Source organism: Antechinus flavipes, chromosome 3 (assembly GCF_016432865.1).
Source record: "Antechinus flavipes isolate AdamAnt ecotype Samford, QLD, Australia chromosome 3, AdamAnt_v2, whole genome shotgun sequence".
Taxonomy (NCBI): Eukaryota; Metazoa; Chordata; class Mammalia; order Dasyuromorphia; family Dasyuridae; genus Antechinus; species Antechinus flavipes.
This window is the reverse complement of record NC_067400.1, coordinates 240,073,124-240,100,996: the sequence shown is the minus strand read 5'-3', so window position 1 is coordinate 240,100,996 and position 27,873 is coordinate 240,073,124. Positions and strand designations below refer to the sequence as shown.

The 27,873-nt window shown below is 33.5% G+C and overlaps 1 long non-coding RNA gene across 1 annotated transcript; it reads right to left on the bottom strand.

The window, feature by feature from the left end:
* Positions 1 to 1,178: 1,178 nt before the first annotated feature.
* Positions 1,179 to 20,340, bottom strand: LOC127557852 (uncharacterized). The gene is made up of 3 exons (XR_007952647.1): positions 20,219 to 20,340; positions 8,433 to 8,571; positions 1,179 to 1,778 (listed from the first exon to the last, which is right to left on the bottom strand). It is a non-coding gene; the product is annotated as an uncharacterized LOC127557852 (long non-coding RNA).
* Positions 20,341 to 27,873: the final 7,533 nt, after the last annotated feature.

Genomic DNA, 27,873 nt, shown 5'->3' with positions numbered 1-27,873 from the left:
GCTGTGATATATACATATAACATATTTTATATGTATTTAAGTTAGGATATTACTGAAATAGGCTGTTATACTTTGCATTGTGCTATTTCTTTTCCTAGATCTTTGTGAGCATTTGTCATAAGCCCCTGAAATGACTATTTGAAATATTCAGATAATTATCATTGCTTTGTAAGTGTTGAAGCTTACTGTTTTATGTTGTACATTTGCAGATGTCAAGTATAATATTGCTGATTTTGCAAAGGAATGCAAAGTCTCTGACCTAGAGGGTGAATGTAATCTGATTTTGGAGCACAGAGATTTGGGAAGAGAAGCTAAAATTGTAGAAAGTCAGTGTTCATTCCAAAAGAGTTATTAAACTGCCTGTATCCATTGACCTAGAAATACCACTGCTAGGTCTATTTCCAAAAGATGATTAGAAAAAAAAAAGAGAAGAACCTATGTGTTCTAAAATATTTATAGAGGTTCTCTTTGTGATAACAATGAACTGAGAATTGCAGGATGCTCATCAATTTGGGGATGGCTGAACAAATTGTGGCATATGAGGAATCCTATTATACTATAAGATATGATGACCTTGATGATCTTAGAAAAACATGAATAGACTTGCACAAAAATAATGAAGAGCAAAATGAGCAGAACCAAGAGAACTTTGTATGTAGTAGGGCTTCTTAAACTTTTTTCACTTGCAACCCCTTTTCATCTACAAAATTTTTACATGACTTCCTGGGTATATAGTTTTATAACATAGGCATACAAATCAAACATTTACTCATAATAAATCATAATTCCAAGACCCCACATTCAGTTATGAGGCCCCATATGGGGTTGTGACCCACAATTTAAAAAGCTGGACTATATAATAACAACAATATTGTTTTAAGAACAATTTTAAGTGACAATTATAAATAGCCACATTAAATAGAAAGGACATATGAATGAAGACAGTCTGCATCCAGAAAAAGAACTGACAAATAATTATATAGAATGATGTTACATCTAGATACATATTTGTGTTTAATGGTAGCCATCTCTAGAGTAAAGGAGGAGAAAAAAAGAAAAAAAAATTTACACAATAACTTTAAAAAGGAATAACAAGTTGTACACAACAGATTTGCAGTTTCATATACAAATATCTATTTTTATTATACTATGTTATAGAAATAATTGTTTTATTCTATAAATTAAAATTTTAATTAATTTTTTTAAAAGAAAGGCAGTGTCCAAACTTTAAAGTTTTTTCCTATTTTTTTGGCAAAGGGATTATAGATAGACAGATTGGTTAGTTGATTGCTATCCTTCATTCATGTTGGAAAAAAAGTACAGTGTTTTCAACTGTGGCTGATCAATATAACCTCAGGATACTTTACCACAGGTTGGGTACAAACAAATTCGATGAACATTTAGGGTGAAAATGTTTCTAAATTTCTTATCTCATGTTTTTTTGAGCTACTGAAATTCTGCTCCACTCATAGAGCATAGTGCTTTCTTTGATGCAGGTACTTCATGTTGGATTATTCTTTGCCAGCATCATATTGTCAAGTAATTGATTCCAAACTTCTTCAGAGAGACCTTGAGAGTGTATTTGTATTGCTTCTTCTGATTTCCATGTGAGTACTTGTTTTGCGTGAATTCTCCACAAAATATGTTTGGCATTTGAACAGCATGGCCAGCTCAATGGAGTTGCACTCTCTGCAGTAGATTTGAGCTTGGCAATACAGCTCAAGAAAAGTCTTTTGCGGGTCTGCTACATTATCTTGCCAGGTGAGCTTCACAGTCTCCTAAGACATTTCGAATGGAAGTGATTCAGTTTTCTATCATGGCACTGGTATACTATCCAGATTTAACAGGCATACAACAATTAAGTGAGTAAAATGACTCTGTAGACCTTAAGTTGGGTAATCACTCTTTTCTTGCACACTTTCCTTTGGAGTAAAATGGCAGATGAAATTCAGTTTTACACTGATAGTAACAATCCAAAGCACTTTTTATGATGCCCTGAAGGTTGCTTTTGGGCCAAAACACTATGGTACACCTCACCTACTCAGTGATGATGAAGCCACTTCCATATTATTCACAATCAGCCATGATCAACCAATGCTGAAAATGACTATATACTTCAGGTTGAAATAAATCCCTCTATAGCCAAATTTCCAACTGAAGAAGAGGCTTTGAATGCCTTTAGCCTCCTCTATTATGGCAAAGCACCTAGTGCTAATTCTATTCCAGCTGAGATTTACAAAGCAAAGGGTCCATTGTTTATACAAAAGCTCTCTAACATATTCTGAGTTATATGTCAGGAGGAGTTTATTCCCTCAAGAATTCAAGAATGTCTCCATTGTCCATTTCTATAAAGTTAAAGAAAATAGATATTCTTGTGATGATCACAATGAGGTCTTTTTTAGTCATTGCTGGTCAGATTCTTGCCAGAGTCCTCCTTAATAGGATGATTCTTTACCTAAAAGGTGATCATTTATCTGAGAGCTGATATGGCTTCAGTAAAACTAAGTGAACCGTTAGAAATAGTGAGCAAAGCTAGTAGAATAGAAAATGCTAAAATATCACAAGTACAGAGAAATTGGTTAGCCCTGTTTGGAAGCAGTTGTTGAGAGAGAAGGATTCAGTGAAGGGTAAAAACTAAGCTGGTAACCACTTTCCACCTTTTAAATAAAGCAAAAGATTTTTTTCCCTATTAAGCTGCATGCCTTTGTATTTTTATCTATTATTTTCCATTTAGAATTTATTTATCCACTATAATAATCTGTTGGCCTACAGAAATGTTATGCGTATTTTATTTAGTAGATACAAATGAAGAGATTATAGAGTGAACATTCCTTGTTTTAGAAAGATGAAAGATTTTGTTCAGACTGAACCTGAAGGTCTGGAGCTAATTTAGAACCATAAGTCAAAGTGGACTAAAAAATATTCTATTTTGCAAGATGAGAAATAACCAAAGGTCAAGAAACTCCTATTAAAGAAATCCAAGGTGATTCCCAGAGGTGGCAAGCAGGAGCAAAACAGAGCCATTTTTCCTTTCTCCTTGCTCAACTACTATTTTAAATAAATTTTTAAAAGAAAATCATGCCCCTCTGAGAGAAGGGGAAATAAGTTTCTTGGAAATGGAAAACCAAGTCCATAAAGAGGATTTAGCCATAACAAAATGTACAAAAGAATGGGGAATTAGTTGACTAAGCATGTTCAAATAGGCTTTCTGGCTCAGGAGATGATTAACAGCTCCAACTGCTTTGCTTGCCAGTGCCACCTGCTACTTTCATTATCTTTTATTCTACCTAAATTTTATTTATTGTGTTTCCCTACTTAAATGCATTTTTTTTTGTATTGTTATAAGGCTTTTTGAATGAAGTGCTACTCTGCCATCCATGCTATCAGCTCTGTTGCTTTTGAACAAAGTATACCCTTTCTGGGACATATGGTGGAAATTAATCTCATCCCAGCAAATTCTGGTAAATTTTTGACATCACCTAAGGAATATAAATCAATCTTACTTATTTTGCTCATGTAAAATTTATCAAAATTTACCTTGATAATGCTAAATAGTATGGGCATCTGTATATGTTGACTTACATGTATGTGTATGCATCTCTATATATATTTTCATATATATCTGTCTATATTTATATTCATATATATGCATACATATGTATATATATATAATGCAGCATTTACTCACCTACATATACAAAACACAAAGATAACTATGTAAATTGGGATTTTTTTGAATTACACTAGTGAAGACAGGGTCCCCCTAGTTCCTTTTTCCCTTCTATTAGTCAAAAATATAACCTTTATATTTCTTAGTTTTATAAAAATCCCTTCTCGTTAATATATAAATGGTTCCCCCTGGACAAAGTTCTAACATTGGTTCTCTCAGCTAAGTATATAGTTTCTCTATAGCACTAAATAATGACATAGTTTCCTCAAAAAAAAAAAAAAAACACAAAACAATTCTCAGTAAGCTGCAGCCAAGTATGGGAAGTTCATTCCCTAAGGTCCCACTGTTCTCTCCACAACAGGCAGCAGTTTCTGAAGAAACAAACCTAAAGCACTTAGTGCAATGGATTCTTACTTCCTCTCTGATGTTCTTCATCCCCTGAGCAATTGATACTCTTCAGTATCATACAAAGAAACCTTAATACAAAGTGTTCAAGCAGTGATGCATTTATTGCCACATCATTGAACAATCTTTAAGCAAAGCACATGAGTCTTTACTTGCTGATTCTCTAAAGAGGAAAAGAGAATGCTCTAAGTAGTTGTAATTGCTCACTAATTTTAATTCCAAATGAAACTGAGTCCTGAATATAATTTTCCTTCCTCTCATAAACTCTAAAACCCCAAATATAATATAAGCAAGATTCACAGCATAAATCTTCCAACTGATTAACAAAATTAACAATAACATTAGTTTATGTTACTCTTAGATTGAATACAATAGAAAACTAATGCATCATGGAGTGTTTAACTCCTGGCGATTTAACAGTTCAACTTTCTACTTTCCCTCTTCCCTCAGACATTTTAACTAACCATATGCACATTCACTACCCTACACCAATAGGTCTGCCTGAGTTTTACCCTGGGTATGATACGGGAGTTTTCTCCACTTATCTAACTCCATTTTTAATGAAATCATTTCTAGAAATTCCCTTTTTCATATCTATGTTTTTAAGATGTCTCTGGTAAATCCATCCCCAAACTCATTCTCAAACCAGATTTATAGGATATCCCAATTACAAGTATTCATGTAGGACATGTGAGAAGGGTGTTTTATGGATGAGACTCTTCATTTTTTATTGCTTCTTAATGTCTCATGTAATTACTAGTTTTCATTTGCTCAAATTTTATTTTTAAGGACGTATTTTCTTTAATGAGTTTTTTAATTTCCTTTTCCATTTGGCCAATTCTACATTTCAAGAAATTCTTTTCTATAGTGAATTTTGTATACCTTTTTCTATACAGACCACTATTATGCTCCTGATATTTTTTCTGGAATTGTCAAGCAGTAAACACTATACCAACTGTTCTTCAATCATTTTCTCCTTTCCTAAAGTCACACTGGCTCTCAGATAGATGACATCTTCAAGGTGAAAGATTAACCAGTTAAGGACTGTGGCAAGAATCCTTCCAGCAATCACTGAAAGAGACATCCCTGTGATTGTCACAGGATGACCAATTTCCTTTTCCTTCATAGAGATAGACAATGAAGGCATTCTTGATCTTCTGGGGAAAAACCTCTTACTATGTAACTCAGAAGATTCCAGTCAGCTTTTGTGAACAGTACATAACCTTCCCTATAAAGCTCTGCTGAAATGGAATCAGCGCCAAGCACTTTACCTACCACATGAGAGGAACCTAATGACATGCAAAATCTCTTCTTCAGTAGGAACTTAAGCTAGACACATGTTTAACCTATGTTGGATTGCTTGCTGTCTGTTGGGAGGGGATAGAATGATGGAAGGGAGAAAAATTTGGAACACAAGGTTTTAAAAAGGTGAATGCTGAAAACTATTTGACAAGTATAAATTGGATTTAAGTGAGGCAGAAGTACATAAAGTCATCAGCCCTATTCTCCCTTCCAGAGCCATTATAGTCTAGTGATGAGACATGTCAGTCAAGTGTCTGTCAAAATGATTGACAAGGAATTAGAATGCAGTGGATAACTTTGGCATCTTCAGTGTAAAACCAGGCTCTTAACACTTCACAATGCCCTTATGGGAACTGGTACAAATTGTTTTCACCTCCAATTCCATTGTGGGAGGTCTTTACATGCTTGAAGTAACCCCTGCCTAACTCACCATTAGGTTTGAAGCCTGTTGATTACTTCAACCTGGTTTAGCTGTCTGCTGAGACCGTTTTCTGGGGTATAACCACATGCTACAGCTTTTGAAAGGTATGGGTGAGAGGTGGGTGGCAGGTGGATAACAAATGTGGAAAACAGCCCTGAAAAAAAGGGCTTGGCCAGAGGCTTTTCCTGAGCATTTCACCTGCTCTTAATACAAGTTAATTATGGATGCAAAAGGGAGCTCACAATCTAATGGGAATAATAACAAGCAAATAAATATATACAAATAAACTATATACAGGATAAATGGGAAATAATTTAAAAGAAATGGCATTATAATTAAGATAGATTAGGAAGAGCTTCATGTAGAAGTTAATAATCTTATCTGGGACTTGAATTCCAGAGAAGTCAGTAGGTAAAGATGAATAGGCAGAGCGTGGGGACAGCCAAAGAAAATATCAATAGCAGAGAAATAATGTCTTATTTTTAGAACAAGGAGGCCAATATCACCAGATAAAAGGATAAGTGGTGGGGAGTAAGTTGTAAAAAGACTAGGAAGGGGCTAGGTGAGGAATAAGTTATGATGGGCTCTCAATGCCAGAGGAGTTTGTATTTGATCTTGAAGATAATCAGAAGTCCTTAAACAATAAAGAGGTAATATAATCAGATTTAGGTTTCAGAATAATTACTTTGGTGGTTGAATGGAAGAAAGCTTAGAATGGGAGAAAGATGAGACTTACCAGCTGGTTATTGCAATATAGTTCAAGTGTGATTATGGTTTACACTAGCAATGATTGTGTTAGAGGAAAGAAAGAGGCACATGACAGTGTGGTAAAAATGACAGGCTTTGGTGACAGCCTGGATATGGGAGTGGGATAAGGTGAGAGATAGTGAAGAGTCAAGAATGACTCCTAAGTTATGAGCCTGAAGGACTGGAGGGGAGGAAAAGGCATGGTATTGCCCTCTATAGTAATAGGAAGGGTACGAGTTAGAAAGGGTTTAATGGGAAAGATAATATGTTTCATTTTGGACATTTAAAGTTACATATGTCTACTAGATTTTCTGTTTCAAATTTTCAAAAAGCATCTGGATATGTAAGACTGGAAGTTAACAGGGAGGTTAGGGCAAGATAGGTAATTTTGAGAAACATCATCTTAATTCGTCATCTTTTATACATATTACTCAAAAGTTCTAAATCATCCCCTTATTTTTTCCTCATTATCTCAAGCTTTACATCTATGCATATAATAATCATAGATAACAAATGTAGAATAGGAAGTAATGTCAGACCAAACTAGGCAATTGAGAGTCAGTGAGGCCAAGAGAAACTTAGTATTAATATTAATAAAGATCTTCTGTCTATATCTTGAGAAAGATCCTTCTGTCTTTCCCACTATCATCTGTATTTCTTCTGCCCTTTGTAACTAAACACTTCAAAAAGACCACTTTTTTCTCCTTCCACTCTCTTTTTAATTCCTTACAATATGGCTTCCAAGCTTATTATTCTGCCAAAACTATTGTCTTCAAAGTTATTAATGATCTCTTAATTGCTGTATCCAATGGCCTTTTCTCAATCCTTGTGCTTCTTGATTCATTCATCTATTCTTTTGTCTTTGACACTATTGATCTCTTTCTCCTTTTTTCTCTTGCTTTTTAGGATATCACTTTCTCCTCATTCTTTTTCTACTTATTATACTGCTCTTTCCCTATTTCCATTGCTTGGATCCTCTTCCAGATCATGCCCTTTAACCATTAGATATCATTCAGAATTCTATGTCCTCTTTTCTCCCTCTATATTACTTCATATATGATCTCAGCATACTCTGATGGATTTAATTACCATCTCTCTGCTGATGATTTTTAAACCTACCAATCCTGCCCCAATCTCTCTTCTGACCTCTCATCTTGCATCTCCAACTACCTTTTAGATCTCTAAAATTTGATGTATAGTAAACAGTTTAAACTTAATATGTTCAAAATAGGACTCATTGTTCATTATTCAATCATTTATGCTATGTTGGACCATTTTTTACCTCAGGTTTTCTTGGCAATTTTGGGATGCTTTGCCATTTCCTTCTCCAGCTCATTTTACGATGAGGAAACTGAGGCAAACTAGGTAAGGTGACTTTCCTAGAGTCACATAAGTAATGCCTGTGGCCAGATTTGAATTCAGGAGCAAAAAGTCTTCTTAACTCCAGATGATATTCTATCTGCTGTGTCACCCATTTTCCCAATTTTTTTTCCTACATCCCTTCAACTTTCCATAGACAGTTATATAGACAATTATAGAGAGAAATTTTGAATATTGTTGATAAATTCAATTACCTTGGCAGTATATTTTCCAGGGCTTACACATAGATGATGAGGTTGACACATGTATTGCCAAAGCTAGTTTAGCATTTAGGAGGCTCCAAAAGAATGTATGGGGGAGATGAGATATGAGGTTGCCTACAAAATCAAAGATCTAAAGAGCCATGAGAAGCTGACTTCATTGGAAGATCACTGGACAAGGTAAGATACTAGACACTGAGATCCTCTATCAAAATGAACTACAGAGAGCATAATCTCAATGGGTTGGCCACATTGCTTGAATGTCAAATGTATATTTACCTGAAAGACTATTTTATAGAGAACTTACCTTGATCAGTGCAAGTGCTCACATAGAGATTAAAAGTAGTAATACAAGGACACTCCCAAGGGAAGACCTCTTTGAAGACTTTTGGAATCAATTAGGAAACACGGGCAACATTGGCACAAGATCAGTCATCATGGCATGCCTGTATTAAAGAAGCACAATGCTTTATGAGTAAAGTAGTAGAGCAATAGCTCAAAAGAAATATAAGACACAAATTTAGAGCCATCTGCACTCCAAATGTTCATATGGACTGTTTGTGCCTGAAGTGCAATAGAATCTCTGAGCTTGTATTGGTTTGATCAGCCATGATCAGACACACTGTTCCTTGACACAGTATAATGATGTCCTTTTGATCGTTTTTTGGTCCTCTTCAGAAATAAAAGACAGCAACCACCAAACCCAAGTCCAGACCTTTATTGTCATTTGTGTCAAGATCACAATAAAAGCCTCCTAATTGTCCTCCTTATATCTAATTCTTCATTTTCCTAATCTATTTTCCACACAGAGGCCAAATTGGTATTCCAAAAGTACAAGCCTATCTATGTCATTCCTTTCCTCAAGCAGCTTCAATGGCTTTCCACTGACTTTAGGTTCAAATACAAAAACATCTTTTTAGAAATTACAAATTTCCTAACAGCTTATTTTTCCTGACTGATTATATATTATTATTTTCCCCTTTGTGCACTGAATGCTACAGTCACACTTCTTGTTCTCTATTCATGACATCCATATCTATATTTGCATAGATTTTTGTCCCCTTTTTCTGAGACTCTTTACTTTCTTACTTGGACCTTTCATACCCTTCAAGTCTTATGTTAAGTGCTGCCTCCTTCAAAAAGCCGTCCCTGATTCCCTCAGTTCTATTCCAAGTCACTGTGTGTTTATTTTTATATAACTTGTACTTACTCATCTATCCTCCCCTAGCAAAATATAAGCTCTCTGATTTCAAAGACTTTCTCATTTTTGGATATTATCTCTAGCATCCTACATAATACATACCATATGTTATTGTTATACAATTGTTCAATAATCTTCAGTTCTTATGACCTGATGTACCATAATACACTAGGCCCTTCTGTTTTCTACTATTCTCCCCTTGAAGTCTATCTATGTTCATGCTTGTTTCCATGACATTATCTATCCATCTGATCCTCTGCCATCCCCTTTTCCTCTTCTTAAGAAAATGCAAATAGAAATAGTAAATTGTCCAGGTTTCACAGGCATATAGTCTATCTCTTATAAGCTCAAGTATTACATAAAAGAATATTTAGCTTCTGTTTCTTCATAACTTCAAGCTTTAAAGACCAGCAAGGGACTTGGGAATTGGGCCTGTAAGATGAATCCCCTTCTCCATTCCCACTTTCTCAGAGATACTTGAGATTCTTATAGACTTCAGCAGAAGGAATCTATTATTAAAACTGTGGATCTCATTCTCTAAATACATTGATTATAAGAACAATAGATGTGCATTCATCTTCTTGTCTACTCTATAGAGTAAAATATATTGTTATATTTATTCTGTTAACATTATTTTAAGGAGTTCTATCAGATCATGAGCTAGAAATAGAGATCCTAGATAATTACTATTTTAATCAGATAAGAATGAAAGATAATTACTTATCATCTGTACGATAAGATTAAAGAAAAAAAACTCTTCTTAGTCTAATCATACTATTAAACTCCATAAAGTACTAATGGATGTATATCTGTTTAGTTATAAGAACAGTTAAAAATAACATATTTCTTATTCTCTTGAAATTATGAATCTGAGAGATTAGAAGGATAGCTGTGCCCTTGACAGAAAGAAAGAAGTTTCAAAAATTGGTAGATTTGAGGTGAAAGATGAGTCTGTTCTGTTTTACATGGAGCTTCAGGTGTCAAATTGGGATGACCAATTTGAAATATCTGATGCAAGACAGAAGCTAAAGAGAGGAGAGATAATAAAGGCCTGACTATAGTGGCAGTTGCATGCAATGAATGAGAAATATTATGGAAATAAATGATAAATAATTTGGCAAATGACTGAAAAAGTTGGATAAAGGTAAAAGAGTCACACTAAAGTCACAAATTTGAATGACTGAAATAATGGTTATATCCTCAACAATAGGGAATTGGAAGAAAGGTGATTAGAGGAGAAAAATAATAGAATAGGATGGGAAATGAAGATTATAATCCATTCATCTATTCTGTACAATTCACTCTGTCCTACCCTAAAAAGGGAGGAAGTTAGTCTTCAACAAAACAGTCACTTCTCCTTAAGCCAAAGCCCATCCTCTAAGAAGGCACTTGCTACCTTATTGCTAGAAGATAATGTGCAGGGAAAGAGAGAAGGGAGAAAACAAAGGGAGGTGGATAATATTTTGAGATCAGCATTTTCCTAACAGTATCTGTAAAACTGCAATTGTCTCTGCCCTGGTAGTGGTTGGGTTATAGTGGCCAGAGGGATGATTCCTGATTCAGAAAAGGGTTCTTTAGAAGCTTGAATAATGGAGGTAGGAAGATAAGTGGAAGGATTTTGGAGTGTAAAAGTATGTGTGGTTGTAATAGAAACAAGTCCCATAATGAGCTCTTACAAGGAGGATAGGATGTGATAGATATATGTGGCTCATTGATCATATACACCTTGGGGTGAAGACATGGTCCCCATTTCAGAGAACACGGCTGAAGAAAATAGGGAGCCACTGAAAGTTTCTAAGCAAATGAATCCTATTGTAAATCTTGGATCTAGCTTTTCATTTTATGAATAAAAGTATAACTTGGGTTTGCTTTGCTCACCTAAAACGAAGGCAGCTAATAGAGACATATCAGGGCCTTGCTTCTAGGAAAAACTGTCCTCCTGTGTTCCTCTATAACATAGGTGGGAGTAGTCTCCTCCAATTGGCTGCATCAGCCAAACAGGCTGCTTCATTAAATCTGGCAGAGTGTAATAGTCTCACTTTCTCTTTCTCAGCCTCCAGAGAAGGTGAAGGTTAACCCTCTACAGGAGCACCCTGAACTGAACCCAGTGAATGGTTGGGGGAGAGCTTCCTTCTCCTGTTCTCCCTTTCACCCCCTGATTCTGATAAATGAGCCTGAGTTCTGTGTTTGTTCTGTTCCATTTGACCTTCTCAGTTTCAGGTGCAGGTAGTAAATCCTCACCAGACCTGGAACTGAGCCATGGCAACCTCAAAATCAGGATTGCAGCAGGGTGTTGCAGCCAGCCAACCTGGCAGGGAAGCCCTGAGAAGCTAGGGTGTCTGGAACACAAGCCAAAGTAGGGCTTTGGACTTGGACCTGGGATTGTACAAGCTAAACCGAAGCTTCCTCCTTCCCAGAGTCTGAGGTAGTGCTGGTGGTATATTATATCTCCAAATGTTAGAGAGTAAGTTTATTTCTTTTGCTTGTTTTCCACATTCCCTGTTTTAAAATTTGAAGTCCCACTTTTTCCCTCTCTTTCTCCCCTCTGTTCTCCCCAAGACTGCCAGGAATCAGATATAGATTGTGTATGTTTATTTTTATATCTTTGAAGTATAAAAAAGCTAATAGTATAAAAATTGTTCTGATTATAAGTAGCTAAATGAAGCTTGAAGCTGGGATGCATCCTCTCATAATTGGTGGAACACACATGGCAGAGCCTAGACACTCCAAGTCTCCTTAATGGTACTGCAGAAACATAATGTCTTCTAGCAGTGGAGGTCAGGATGATCAGTATTGTAAAAGCCCAAATGACAGGCACCACTTCCCAAAGAAAATATATTACACCTCTAACATTCACATGTTGTTTATTGAATATATAAAATAAAACAATAATTTCAAAATTATAATTTGCAAATAAACACTTCAAGTCTTCAATAAAACTTTGTTGTAGATATAAAGTGATTAATATTGAAATGAATTATTTTCTAATTTGAGAGGCCACATGATATAGAAGATGTAGAACCTCAGAGTTAAGAAAATGGGGGTTCATGTCTTTCCTGGAATAAATATTAGTTGTGTGACTCAGGCTGTTACTTAATCTCAAGTGATTCAGACAGCACTCTAAAAACAATAAATGCAGAGTAGTTGTAGCTATTCATTGCAGGAGGATATTTACTCATTGCTGGTTCACTACACCAATGAAATCATAGGTCCAGTCCAAAAAAATTCTATTTTGGCTCTGAGGATATAAGAATGTTTTCATACACAGTATTGTCTTTGTAAGAATTAAGAAATAGCACCATGTCCTAAAGAATATATGCCACAATTTCTCATCACATCATGGAGTAGAAGGAAATATGTGAAACTGCACTGATTATGTCTCCAAAGACAAAAGGAGTTTTTTAAATTTAAAATTTATTTAATTTATATTTATTTATACACATTATACATATTTAATTTATATGTACACAGAGAAAGAGAGAGAGAGAGAGAGGCAGGCAGAGACAGACAATGACAGAGAGAGAGAGAGAGAGAGAGAGAGAGAGAGAGAGAGAGAGAGAGAGAGAGAAAATGTTTCCATGTGGCATGTCTAAATATACCACTGGGTGGTTCAAGTGGAGACACTGATAAATATCTCTGGAATATTGCTCACTTTTCATGAAGGGAGTAATTCTTCCTTTAAGGAGAGCAGGTTATGGGACTATGACTCTGGCATTTCTGTTCTCTGAGAATGGGTTAAACAGCTAGAACTTCATCTATCTGCTCTATATGTTTGATCTAGGGACACTGATTCACTATATAAAATAAAATATTTTGTTTTCCTACTGCTATTTCTTAAAAGAAAAAGGAGCATTAGATTCACAGGTTTGAATCCTTCCCATCAAATCATTCCCTACTTACAAGACCAACAAAAAATAGTGAATAGCAAAAAACTCATTTATTCAAGCAAATTGTATGTAGAAATTACAGAAGTAAAATATATTAGAAAATACATAAAAAGGGGTAAGCTATTTAAATTCAAAAGATGTCAGATCTCACTTAACAAAGACAGACACATTGATCTCACTTAAGAGGAAATTCTTTGATTTCTAGAACAAACTGTGATATTTTATTTTAATTTTTTTGCAATCCTTAATGATATTTTATTTTTCAAATGCATTTAAAGATAATTTTCAACATCCATTTTTGTAAAATTTTGTATTACAACTTTCTCTTTTTCCCTCCTTCACTTCCCCCTCTCCAAGATAGCAAGTAATCGGATATAGGATCAGTATGTGCTATCCTTTTAAAAATATTTCCATATTTGTTGTTTTGTACAAGAAAAATCAAACCAAAAAATGAGAAAGAAAAAACAAACAAAAAGCTGAAAATACTATCCTTCAATACTTATTTAGTCTCCATAGTGCTCTCTCTGAATGTGGTTATCTATTGGAATTATCTATTGGAATTGCCTTGAATCATTGAAGTCCATTATAGTTGATCACTCTATTATCTTGTTATTGCTGTGTACAATCTTTTCTTGGTTCTGCTCACTTCTCTTAGCATCAGTTCATATAAGTCTTTCTAGGATTTTCAAAAATCAGTCTGCTCATCATTTTTTATAGAATAATAATATTCCATTATCTTCATGTACAATAATTTATTCATTTATCCCCAAGTGATGGACATGCACTTGATTTCCATTTCCTTGCCACTACAAAAAGCAAATTGTGATAGTTTTATGTTTTAAGTGATATTTTAAGTTAAGATAAGTTTTAAGTTGCAGTGTTTTCTTACCTTCTCCTTCAATCAAAATTTATTGAGCAATATAATTTTATATAAATTTTAAATATTTTGGCAGCTTATAAGACATACATTTAAAGATTTTATATAGCATTTCATAAGAAAATTCTGTTTCTTCTTGTCATTATATCTGGAAATATCACAAATTTAATTGTTAGAAAAAATAATCCTGACAAATTCATTTTTATTCATAATCTCTGTTATGTGCCAGGCACTATACTAGGGGAAACAAGTATGAAGAATTACAATAACTCCTACTCACAATGATCTTAATTTCATTGTGAGGACAAAAGTATATTGTGAGGGGAAAGTATATATTTTATTGTGAGGAGAAATAGACTATATTTTATATATATATATAGTCTATTTCTCCTCACAATAAAGTATGATTATATATATGTATATATATATATACATATATATGTAAAATGTGTGTATAAATGTATGTGTATATATGTATTACACACTAGGAACCCAAAAGAAGGTAAAAATACCAAGATAAAAAAACTTAGATCATACTCAGCACCCCCTCAGCTACTACCTAGTATGCTATAAATAGCAAGACTGCATTAGGCACCTGAATCATTGACTTGCAAAAAAAAATGCAGCCTCACACCCTTTTCCTTGCTCCTTCTTTCCAATGCCATGGAGATCTAAATGCCCAACTAGAGAAATTTGCAGAGATCTCAATAGCCAGCACAAGGTAGTATTCTATAATGCAAAGTATCTCTGAAGAATGGGAAGATCATGAAGGAAAAGGATATGGTATCTATCTAGACTTAAAATAGAGTTAAATCTCTGTTTTATGCAACTCCTGCTCTCAGTGCCCAGAAATCCAAAGTACAAATGCTGACAATTAGCCCAGGGTACAATGGAACTGATGTGGGAGCACTCTGTATTCCTTGACTTTTGAAATGAAGAACAGAAGGATTAAGACAGAACATGGTTTGTAGGGGGTGGGGTAGGAGTGAGATTTATGGAGCTCCACTAAGCCTGAGGAAAAAAGCCCAACAACTGTTGGATCCAGTTTTATCCCCCAAAAGTCACTTGGAGCAAGGTTAATAAATTATGAATTGCCTAGTGTAAGAGGATATGAGATGGTTTGATATCCCACTGAAACTACCATCAGAAAGGAGGGCACCATAAAGTGAGAATAAGGGAAAATAAGGGGGATGCTAAAATAAATATTTGCTTTTTGACCACCAAACTAGTAAAGTTCAGAATGCATCAACAAATAGCAGGCAAGTACAGCAGAAAAATCAGTACTTATTTTTAAATGCATACAAGTATACAGCCAATAATCAGTAATCAGTAATACAGCCAGGAGGCGATAATGGAGAATCTGATCTGGAACAATATTGACAGAACTTTGCAATACCCACCGACAAGTGAATAAATGTTTTTATTTTATTTTGTTTTTTGGGAGACTAAATTACAAAATAAGAGGGATGCATTAAAGGAAAGAGGTGGAATATGCAAGTAGAGAGGTGTGTGATATTCTTGGGTCAAGTCAAAGTCCTTTAGTGAGGTAAATATTCCTAAAATGGTGTCTCATAGGGAAGTGAGTAAGAAGACTTGGGGAGATATTGAAAAGGAATAGAAAAGAGGTGTATTTGTATTGGTGGGAGGGGGTTCAACTGATTAATGCTCTTGTAGGTGAAGAAAAATGTTCTGTGAAGGGAGATGTGGACCTCACATTGGGTATTGCTTGTGGAGATTTGGTGCTTAAAAACTCACCTATTCTGACTCAGGAAAAGGAGGAGGTTGTACTTCTAGAGATATACTTGTGCCTGGGAATGAGAAGGCATGAACACAGGAAGATTTTGAGGCAAATGGGAAAGGAAGATGACAAGAGGTCAGTAGTGGGCTGTATAATCTGAGATATGCATATGTTTATGAAGCTGTCTTAGGGCAATATCGTCTGTCATCTATAAGAACTGTTATCTTTCTAAGAGGAAGAGACAATTGGAAAAAAGATCAATGGAGGTGAAATTAACAGGGGCAAGCTCTACAAAATAGTCACAGAAACTGCTTAGAGGTGAAAGAGATAGTCTATGAAAGCTCTGACTCAAGGAGGAATAGAAAATGATAGAGACTAGATAATTAAAAAGATCCCAAATCAGAGAATAAGATTCTAGTGTAGATAGAGTGGATAGTGAAAAGAGTGAAGAAAAGAATTTGTCTTTGGAAAAAGGTGCAACAAAATTGAAAAATTGATGAACAGGATTAGAGAAGGGAAAGGGATTATACTTGACCAACTGAGAGGAAAAAAAAGAGAAGAAATAGTCAGAAAAAAGCAGGAATTAATAAGCAAAACACCAAAGAGAAATGGGTAAGAAATGGGAGAGGGAGCAGAGCAGGAAAGGGAAAAGAGCCAGTAGGAATAAGATCTTAAAAGTATTAACCAAAAATAACTAAGAAGATATACATCAGTGTGCTTAAAATAGAAGAAAGGATAGGAATCATAACTTGAAGAAAAACAATATTGGAAATAAATAGAGGAAAATATAAACCAAACTAACATAATTTTAAATGTGAATGGATTAAACGTTCCAATAAAATGAAAAAAAGACTAACTGATGAGATAAGAATACTCTTATCTTAATAAGAAAACTCATCCGATCTATTGTATATAAGTTAAATTAATGGGAATAAAAAAATTTACTATACAATTATTAAATCCAAAGAAGCAAGGAGTGCAATCATGCTGTGTTGTGTGACAAAGCAAATACAAAGATTTAAAAAATGAAAAGGGATAAACAAGGAAATTATACTATGATGAAAGGAACCACAGACAGCACATCAATAATAAACTTATCCTTTAAATGCCTTCACATCTAAATTCATAAAAAAAACACGAAATGAATATAAAACTATGTAAACAGTAACATAATAGTGACATGAGTCTTCAATAACTCTCAGTTTTGGACAGTCTAACAGAAAGATAAACAATAAAAGTTTAAAAAAAAAAAAAAGAACTGGGGAAATTCCTAAAGAAACTAGAGCTAAAAGACTTATGATGTCTTTCAAATATACTGTGCCATATAAAACTTTTATACAAATTGTATTAGTGTGTAGATATTGAAAAAATTACAAAAAGACAGAAATTGTAATTACATTCTTTACTTACCAAAAACACAAGAAAAAGAATCATTAGTTCAGAACCAAAAACAAAACAAAAACCAAAAAAAACAGATCCCAGTGGAAGCTTAACAGTGAAATCTGAAATAGAGGGCTTTTAAAAATCATAGAAACAATTAACAATTATGTAAAAGAAAATGAAAATGATCAAACACCATATGAAAAGCTCTGTAAAGTAGCTAAAGTAATCTGGAGTATGTGTGTGTGTATGTGTATATGTGGAATCATATCCCTAAGAATACATGTTAAAAGAATATGAATAATTAACAAATCGAATATGCAAAAAATCCTAAAATAAGCACATAGGAGGAGATATATTAAAATATAGATGAATATCTTCAAAAATATAAAGTACCCAAAATTTCAGAAGATCAAATAGAAATTTGTAGTAATTCATCCAGAAAAGGAAAGAGATCAAATTATAAAGAGAAAGGAAAGGAGAAAAAGGGGTTCATAAAAGATTCACAAAATAATTCTATACAACACTTAAAGAAATTGATAGCCATTCTTCATAAATGATCTTCAAAAATTTAGAAAGCACTCAGCCACAATTCTTTTATAAGATATATATGCTTCTTATCCCTAAATAATGGAAGATTGAAAAAAAAAAACTATAGACAGCATCATTAACAATTAATTCAAGAATTTTAAACAAAATACTGTCAGACTATAGAGGTCTATCAAGAAATCATTCATTATTACCCAGTGGGATTTATATTTAGGATGCAAGAATGGTTCAACATTAGGAGAATAATCATCATAATCATAAAGACCAAAACATACAAAACTACATTTTCATCTTAATGGCTTCAGAAAGAACCTTTAGCAGTCTTCAAAGCTAAAAATTCTACAATTATAGTCACAGAGGGACCTCATTTTAAAATCATAAAATCATGTATCTAAAGCAGAGAGCAGTCATCATATGCCATAAGGATACACTAGAATTTTTCTAATAAATATCAGAGTGAACCAAGAATGTTCACTCTCCCTACTATTATTTGATATAGTTGTGGAAATGCTAGCAATAGCAATAAGAAAGAAAAAAGAAATTGAAGGCATAAAGATAAGTAAAGAGAGGATAAATCTATCCTTTTTCATTGATGATATTACAGAATATTTGGAAAATCTTAGGAAATAAATAGAGCAAATAAAATAAAATACACAATTACTGCAACAATAGAAAAAGAAAGAGTAAACATACACCACAACATTAAATGTAAATGTAGCAAAATTATGAATATCAGATAGATTTGGAATGAAGAATAGTTTGAAAGGATATCTATGACTTATTCCTTCATCAAGGTGAAAAAGTCCTATGGGTATTGTATGTTGCACATGTTTTTTGAATTTTTTTCAATGTATTGATCATTTGTACTGATTTTTTTCCTTTAAAAAATACTGTATATTATATAGGATGGATCTTTAGAAGTCAGAAGTACAGACATTTGCTATAACTGTGATGATGTAATAAACAGTAGACATCAATTAAAACTTATTTAAAAATAGGAACTATGCTTCTTTAGTAGTTTTCTGACTTTATTCTAAAATACTACTTAATATTTTTAAATATTCCAATTTATTCTCTGTCCTATGTTAATATAGTCCAATAGATTAAAGGTATATTTGCTGTTGTTGTTCAATCATGTTCAACTATTCCTTCAGGGCAGAGACTATTTTATTTAAACTCTGTGTCTTCTAGAACAATGGTGTCAAACTCCATTAGAAACAGATATCTTCTGCTCACCTATTGACTTAGAAAACAACAAATTAGCATTATCTATGTTGTATTATATTTTTATTTATTTTGATAAACATTTCCCAATTGGCTGGACTTTGACATTTTTATTTTAAACCATCTAGAGCAGTGCTTTGCACACTACTTACTGTGATAGAATTCAAGTATCCCAGCTCCCAGGTTATTTCCCACTGCTTCACTTCTATGAAGTTCAAATATAGTCAAGAGAAGCAGCATAAAAGATAGCAACTTTGACATGATTGATCAAAAGAAGATGTTGGCTGTTCAAAATTTGAAATTAAGGCTTAACTGACAAATGTTTTTAGTCCCAGAGTAGTTCCAATACATTAATTAGAACTGATATGAAGTAATTATGGAAGGATATGTACAAGAATTACATAAAATGAAAAAAACATTCCAACCTGCCTTGATAGTAAGGATATTTAAACCAATGAGATGGCAATTTATCAAAAATATCCTCAACTCCAATTCTGCTTCCTTCTAGTTACTCTATAATTATCCATTAGTAAAATCTTAAGCATTTAGATTCAATTTTAAGCTCCTTGAATTAACATTATGAAAGTTCAGATTTTATGCCTTTGCTTATTAATATGAAATTTTACTATTCTTTATAAATTTAGCAATTGAGTTAATGTCTCTTTTTCTTTGTTCATCTTAAATTTCTAACTGATATATAGTAATGCTTAAAAGACAATTTTAATCTTGGAATAATTTTAAAAGTAATTTTATAAGAATTATCTAAGAATAGTATTTAAATGTTTCTTAACGATAATGAAATTAAAGGATGACAGTTTCGAAATTTTAATATGAGATATATTTACTCATTTTAAATGTCTTTTCACTTTTAGAACTGGCCCAACTAATCGGCTATAATTGGAAACCTTCAGGCAAACAGTGAACCTGATCCTACTAAGTAAGGAATAAGTGCCTCTTCTTTTAGAAGTTTCCTTTTTTTAGGCCATGAAAGCCCTGGAGTGAATCTGACAGAGTTAATCCATATCCCAGTGATTAGAAATATATAGAGGTGGAAATATAGAGGTAGAAAAGAGAGAAACATGGATTGTATCCATTTAAGTAAAACATGACTTTGAAACTTTCTAAATAGTCTATTTTTATCAGAGCTGTGAAAAGATTATGTCTTTACTTACCTTGTATGCACTTGAAACCCTCCCCCCACTACACACACAGTCATTTTCTATACATAGTTACTCACAGGCAGGCACTCACAAATTGGTCCGGCAATTTTTTTAACTTCCTCTTTCAACTGTTCTTGCTCAGTCTTGTCCCACCCATGGAATCCACCTAAGAAATGAAAGGCGAGGCATGGACCAATGGGGAATACCCAGAAATCTGAGTGCCAAATCTTTTGCTCAATGAACATATGAATGGATTATTAGGTGAATGAAAGGATGAATCAAAAAACAAATGATTAACTCATAAAGGTTCTAAAAATTCTTCTGATGCCTCATTCTGAAGTACAAGTAATTCTAGGATTTTTGACAATAGACTAGCAGAGAGCAAGCTCTGACAGATTCTAGCAAGCTGAGAAGGTTTCAAATACTACTCTGGAGCAGCTGAAGGACTAGCTAAGTTTGGAGAGTCTCATCACTAAAATGTTGGCCTCTAGTAATGAATTCTTTGCCATAGTGACCCATGAGGGAAAAAAAAATTCCTGACAAATAATCTGTCCTAAACTCTGTTCATCCATCTGTTCTAACGAAAATAGAACCAACATACCCCTCAAAATGAAAATTTAAAGCTACCCAATTAATGTACTATGGAATAGGATAAAGCCCAAATTCTTTATGGGCTCATTTTTTTTTCTTTTGCTGTTGTTATGGTAATCCTTGTCACAGAAAACAGATTTTGACTTTCTTTTCTTATGTTACCAGTTCTAATAATTATTTTTGTCTTAAAGGATAAAAGACTTTTTAATTAACTATCAACTTGCTTTTATCTGTTTGACTGCATGCTTTCTTAACATGCTTTTTTTCTGAGATATGTGGCAAGAAATTCAATTATTAACAAATTCTTTTGTGTGGTTGAAGAAAAATTAACTAAGGTCTATACAACTATATATACATTTATATGAACCTATGTCAGTATATTACACATATACATATATATGCATACATATGTGTTTGTATATGTATGCCAAGAATTGGCATTTTCTGGCAAAAGGAATTGGTGACAATCATGAATTTTTGCATTTAAATGTCACTTCATGAAGTAATCAGATTGTGGGGAACCTGATAGATTGACCAAATGGAGAAAATAATTTGTTTCTTTTTATGAAAATTTTCATCAAAGTAGTTCTATATCTAAAGAAGTTATAATAGCAATAAATAAATCTATGCATATAAAATAAAATTACCCTACCACAGACATGGCTCTTCAACCAGAATCCCTTAAAATAATTTGTTCTAGTATGGAATAAATCCAAAAATACCTCTCTCTAATGTTAGTTTCATATTCCATTACTTCTCTGTGATGCAGAGTAGAAATTCATGCCTTTGTTATCCATATATTGGAAATATTGCCTTATATTCTACTGAAACAACTGTAGGCAAAAGTATAAGATAAACAAAACTAGTTGCTAACTATCCCTCATCTTCTCTTTAATCTACACACATATCCTGTACTCCTTATCTTTAAGGAAAAAAACCCAGTGTTGAAATTTTAGTACAAATGACATTTGGATTGAGTTAAGGGCAATGGAGTTTTTCAAGAATCACTAAAATTAAACCTTCTGTGAGAGCACATATGATTTATCCTACATTATTCTGGGGACTGATTTTGAAGATTGATATAGCACGTATAGTTTACATTATTCTATTTATAGCTAAAGGATCACAAAATTTTTGATCATTACAATAGCTTTCTTGACTATAACTCATATTTATATAGCACTGTCTTGCCCTTAAAACCTGAGACCCAAGAGCTAAATCCTATATCTTAAATCCCATCATCAACATTCTTCTCAACAGAAGAACTACTTTCCTGGAGACCTTTTACCAAGGAGGAGATCCACTCCTGAGCTCTTAGAAAATACCTTCATTAAAGCCACATAAGATTTGAGGGCTCCAATCTAACTGTCTCTTCATTAGAACTGCTGTCATCCAATGCTATTCACCATGCATACCAAACTCCGACACCTGTCACTCCCTATGCCTGTGATGTATAGTCACAAGCTTATCTATTGTTCAGTCATTCAGACCTGTACAATTCTTCATGATCCCATGGACTATGACATGTTAGACCCATCTATCTTGTACTGATCTCCCAATGTCTGTCCAAACTCATGTTCATTGCATACATGATGCTATCTATCCATCTTCTCCTCTTTCATCCCCTTTTCTTTTTGCCTTCAGTCTTTCCCAACATAGGGTTTTTCCAGGGAGTTTTGATTTTTTGTTATGTGGCAAAAGTATTCAATCATCCAATTAATAGTCAATAGTTGCCATGACCTTAGTGTTTTTTTTTTTAATGTTAAACTTCAAGCCAGCTTTTACACTTTCTTCTTTCATCCTTATCAAGAGGCTTCTTAATTCTCCTTCACTTTCTGCCATCAGAGTAGTGTCATCTGAGATTGTTGATATTTTTCCTGGCAATTTTAATTCTGGCTTTTGATTAGTACAGCTTGGCATTTCATGACATGCTCTGAATATAAATTAAACAAGAATACAATATATAATATACAATGTTTCATGTTCTAAGTGTTGCTTCTTGACTTACATAGTTTCCTCAGGAGACAAGTAAGAAGACAATGTAGAAGTCTCATTTCTCTAAGATCTTGGCACATTTTGTTATGATCTAACTTTAGTGTAGTCAGTGAAGCAAAAGTAAATCTTTTTTCTGGAATTCCCTTGCTCTCTCTAATCTAACAATTAGATAATTTAGTCTCTACTCCCTCTGTCTCTTTGAAAATAAGTCTGCTATTCAGGTAATTTTTGCTTCACATGTTGCTGAGACCTGGCTTGTAGAATCTTAAGTATTGCTAGTGTATGAAATAAGTATAATTGTTTGGTAATTTAAACATTTTTTGATATTGGACTTCTTAAGGGGTGAGATTTTTTCCAATCTAGTGACCACTGTTGAGTTTTCCAAATTTTCTGACATCTTGAATGAAACACTTTAACAGCATCATGTTTTTGGAATTTTAAAGATCTCAACTGGCATTCTGTCACCTCCACTGGCCTTATGGTTCCTGAAGCCTACTTGACTTCATTTTCCAGGATGTCTGGCTCTTTAAGATCAATAACTACTCCATCATGATGTTAAGTGATGTTGATATCCTTCTTTTATATTTCTGCATATCCTTGCTAATTTTCTTAGCAAGTTAAGTTCCTTTTGTTTTCTTTTATTTCTTCCATTTCATTTAAGAAAGCCTTCTTGTCTCTTTGCTATTCTTTAGAATTCTGCGTTCAATTGGTATATCTTTCCCTTACTCCTTTTTCTTTTCCTTTCCCTTTCCCTCCCTGCCCTGCCCTGCCCCCTTAATTATGTGTACAGCTTCACCAGACAGTCATTTTGCTATCTTGGTTTTCTTTTTCTTTGGAATGTTTTTTGGTTGCTGCACCATGTTGTTCCTGTACTACATTGCAAACTTCTGTCCATAATTTTTCAGGCACTATAAGGGATATTACTTAGGTCTTATATATTTAATCTGATAGTTTTCCCTACTTTCTTCAGTTTGTCTCTATTTTGCAATAAGAAACTCATGATCTGAGCCACAGTCAATTCTAGGTTTTAATTAACTGTATAGAGCTTTTCTACCATTGGCTACAAAACATATAATCAATATAATTTCCATATTGGCCATCTGGTGATAGATATCCATCTGTAGAGTCACCTTTTGGGTTGCTGAGAAAAAAAGCATTTGGTATAATCAGTAATATCTTGACAAAATTCTATTAGTCTGACCAGTTTCATTTTGTACTCCAAAGACAAATTTGCCTATTTTTCCAATTATTTTTTGTTTTATTTATTACTTATTTATTTTTTATTAATATTAATTTATTAAGGAAATATACTTATTTCCTTAATAGTCTAATCCTCCACATCTTTTTTTGAGAAGGGGTGTTATTTTTAGAAGATATAGGTGTTCATAGAGCTGAGCAACTTTGCCCTCTTCAACACCTGTGGTTGGAACACAGACTTGTATTGTTGTGATGCTGAATGGTTTTCCTTGGAGTCAAACATTCAAACAAGTATTGCTTTTTGTAATTTTGAAATTATATGCCAATTTTGGTTTTCTTTCCTTTTTATTGACTATAAGGGCTAACCCATTTCTTCTAAAGGATTATTACCCACAGTAGTTCATATAGTAATCAACTGAATTAATTCATTTCTTACTGTCCATTTAAGTTTATTGACACTTAACAAGCTGAAGTCTCCATCTCCTGTTTGACTATATCCAAATTATGTTCATCCATAGATCTTACATTCCAGATTCACTCACCAGCAGAGTAAATAACTTCTCTCTCCAACCATTATTTCAATTCCTCATCACTATCCTGCTTAGCCTACTCTAGCTCTGTCTGACCTTTCCATAATGCCTTCCAAAAATCACCTTTCCATAACTAAAAATAACCCCTTCCATTCATGTTTTACCTTTTCTTGTCATGCTCTAGCTTCTGGCTTTTACAGAGAATATTTTGACCAGGTGGCCATCCTCTCTAATGCTGACTATGCTTTCTTTCTTATCTCTTTCTTATACTAGTCCTTGAGGAAGAATCAGTATACTCCTTGCTACTGACTACCACTTCTAGATTTTCTCTTTGCTACCATCACTTAGCTACCTCCTCTTATTTGAAGTTCAATTTTAAAATTTACCACAAAACTCAGATCAAGTTATCTGCTTTCTATTAGCCTCTAGCCCTTTCTTCATCTTCCTCTAAAGAATATTTTTTTCCTTTTCTCCTCAACAGCCTCCTTTAGACTAAGGGACTTTAAAATCCATCTTAATCCTTCTTCAAACATAATAAATTCCTATTCATTTAATCTTCTCAAATCTCATATAATATTCCCCTTCTCCACCTCAGGCTCACACAGACCTAAATTAGATCTCTCACTCATAAATGATCTACTATTATGAAAATATATATATATATATATACTCCCTTCTATCTGACCATAATCTCACTTAATGCAATATCATATGCCTCACTTATTCTAAATATATTCATCATTCTTTACATAATCTCATATTTCTCTACTACCACCATCCCCAGTACTTACTCAGACTATTTTTTAAAATAACAATAGCTTTTTAAAATTTTTCAAAATACATGCAAAGATAGTTTTCAATATCCATCCTTTCAAAACCTTGCATTCAAAATTTTTCTTCCTCCTTCTCCATCTCTCCCTTCCCCTAGACAGCAAGTAATCCAATATAGATTACACATATAAAATTCTTCTAAATATACTTCCATATATATCATACTGTACAAGAAAAATCAGATCAAAAGAGAAAAAATTGAAAGGAAAAAATAAACAAGCAAACAAACAAACATCAACATCAAAGGTGAAAATACTATGTTGTGATCTATATTTAGTCTCTTTGGTTCTCTGTCTGTATGCAGATGGTTCTTTCCATCCATCACAAATCTATTGGAATTCCCTTTAATCTTCTCATTGTTGAAAAGAGCCAAGTCCATCACAGGTGATCATCACATAATCTTGCTTTTGCTGGGTACAATGTTCTTTTGGTCCTACTCAGTTCATGTAAGTCTTTCCAGGCCTTTCTGAAATCATTCTATTGATCATTTCTTATAGAACAATAATATTCCATAACATTCATATACTATAACTTATTTAGCCATGCCCCAGCTGATGGGCATCCACTCAATTTCCAGTTTTTTGCTAATACAAAAAGGGCTGCTGCAAACAGCACACACTTGGATTTTACACACTTGGATTCTTTTCCCTTTTTAATGATCTTTTTGACTTACAGATCCAGTAACGACACTGCTGGATCAAAGTTTATGGACAGTTTGATAGCCATTTGGACATAATTCCAAATTGTTCTCCAGAATGGTTAGACCAGTTCAGAACTCCATCAACAATATATTAGTGTCCCACTTTTCCCACATCTACCCAATATTTATCATTATCTTTTCCTTTCATCTTACCCACTATGAAAGGTGTGAAGTGGTACTTCAGAGTTGTCTTAAACTTCATTTCTCTAATAAATAGTGAGTTAGAGCATTTTTTCATATGTCCAGAAATGGCTTTAATACATTGTTTGAAAACTGTCTATTCATATATTTTGACCTTTTATCAATTGGGGAATGGCTTGTATCCTTATAAATTTGAGTCAGTCTTTATATATTTTAGAAATGAGGTCTTTATCAGAAACATTGGATATAAATTTTTCCCAGGTTTCTGCCTTCTAATTTTATTTGCATTGATTTTCTTTGGAGAGAAACGATTTTATTTAGTATGATCAAAATTTTCCATTTTGCATTTCATAGTGTTTTCTAGTTCTTTTTTGGTCATAAATTCTTTCCTTCTCCACAGATCTGGGAGGTAGACTATCCCTTGTTCTTCTAAATTTGCTTATAGTGTCACCCTTTATGTCTAAATCACGAACCCATTTTGACCTTATTTTGATATAGGATGTTTAGTGTTGGCCAATGCCTAGTTTCTGCCATACTACTTTCCAGCTTTCTCAGCACTCACTCAGATTATTATTCCTCCTCTTCTCTTCAGTTTCCAATCTCAACCCTATAGTTAACCAACCAAATGACATACTGCCTTCTATTCTTGAACACCTAACATCTTTGTCTTTTACAAAGTCCAACCCTGAATTATTCTCCCCATTTCCTCTTCTGCTTCTACTCAGGTGCTACTAAATGAAGCTGGAAGAAATCACATAACCAAATTGATTAGTATTTAATAACTTTATATTATCCAAACTCAAGTGGGCTCTTATCACTTATGCCACTCTTCTCTCATTATACTACTACTCACTGAAGCTTATTCAAAACCTCTGACAAAGTTGTGGATTGATTATATATACAGATTTGATAAAAAGTCACCTTAAAAGACTGCAGTAGATAGAGTATTGGAAAGGTCTTTTGCAGAATGAGCATGTGAACATTCAAGGAAGCCATTAAAGATAAAAGGAAAAAAGGAAAAAAATCCAGAGAGAATAAATGCAAAGGCAAAAAAAAAAAAAAAAAGAAGATTGGATGTTATATGAGAAGATAAATAGATAGAATCATATAGTGAAATTATATAATATATGGAAGGAAATAAGTTTTGGATGAGAGGTGATAAGGACTCAAACTAAGTTGGTTGCTATGTGAGTAGTGATAAGGAAGAATATGAAAAATAATATAGCTATATTTAGGGAAACAGCTCCAAATTGTTGTCCAGAATGACTTTACCACTTCACAACTTCACCACTAGTGAACTGCTGGTGTGGACAAACATGGGGAATGAAACACAGGTCACTAAGACAGGACATGTATGTGTAGGGAGAAAACAGAAAGGGGAAGATCTGTGCAACAAAAATTAATTTATATTTTAATTCTACACCAAAAGAATATGTTTTAGAACTTGATATGATAATAATTTGTTTGGATAAGTAAAAAGTCTAGACTATCAAGAAAATAATGAAAAGAAAAAGGGATGAAGAGGAAATAACATTTTCAGATCTCAAATGATATAAAACAGAAATCATCAAAACTATCTAGCATTAATTTAAAAAAGAGAAGTAAATTAATGGATAAGACTAAACAAATGAGAATCAGAAACAACAAAACTCAATAACCCAATGTTTGATAAACTGAAAAACATTATAGAAGAAAAAAACTTATTTGATAAAAATTTTGGGGAAAACTGGAAAGCAATCTGGCAGAA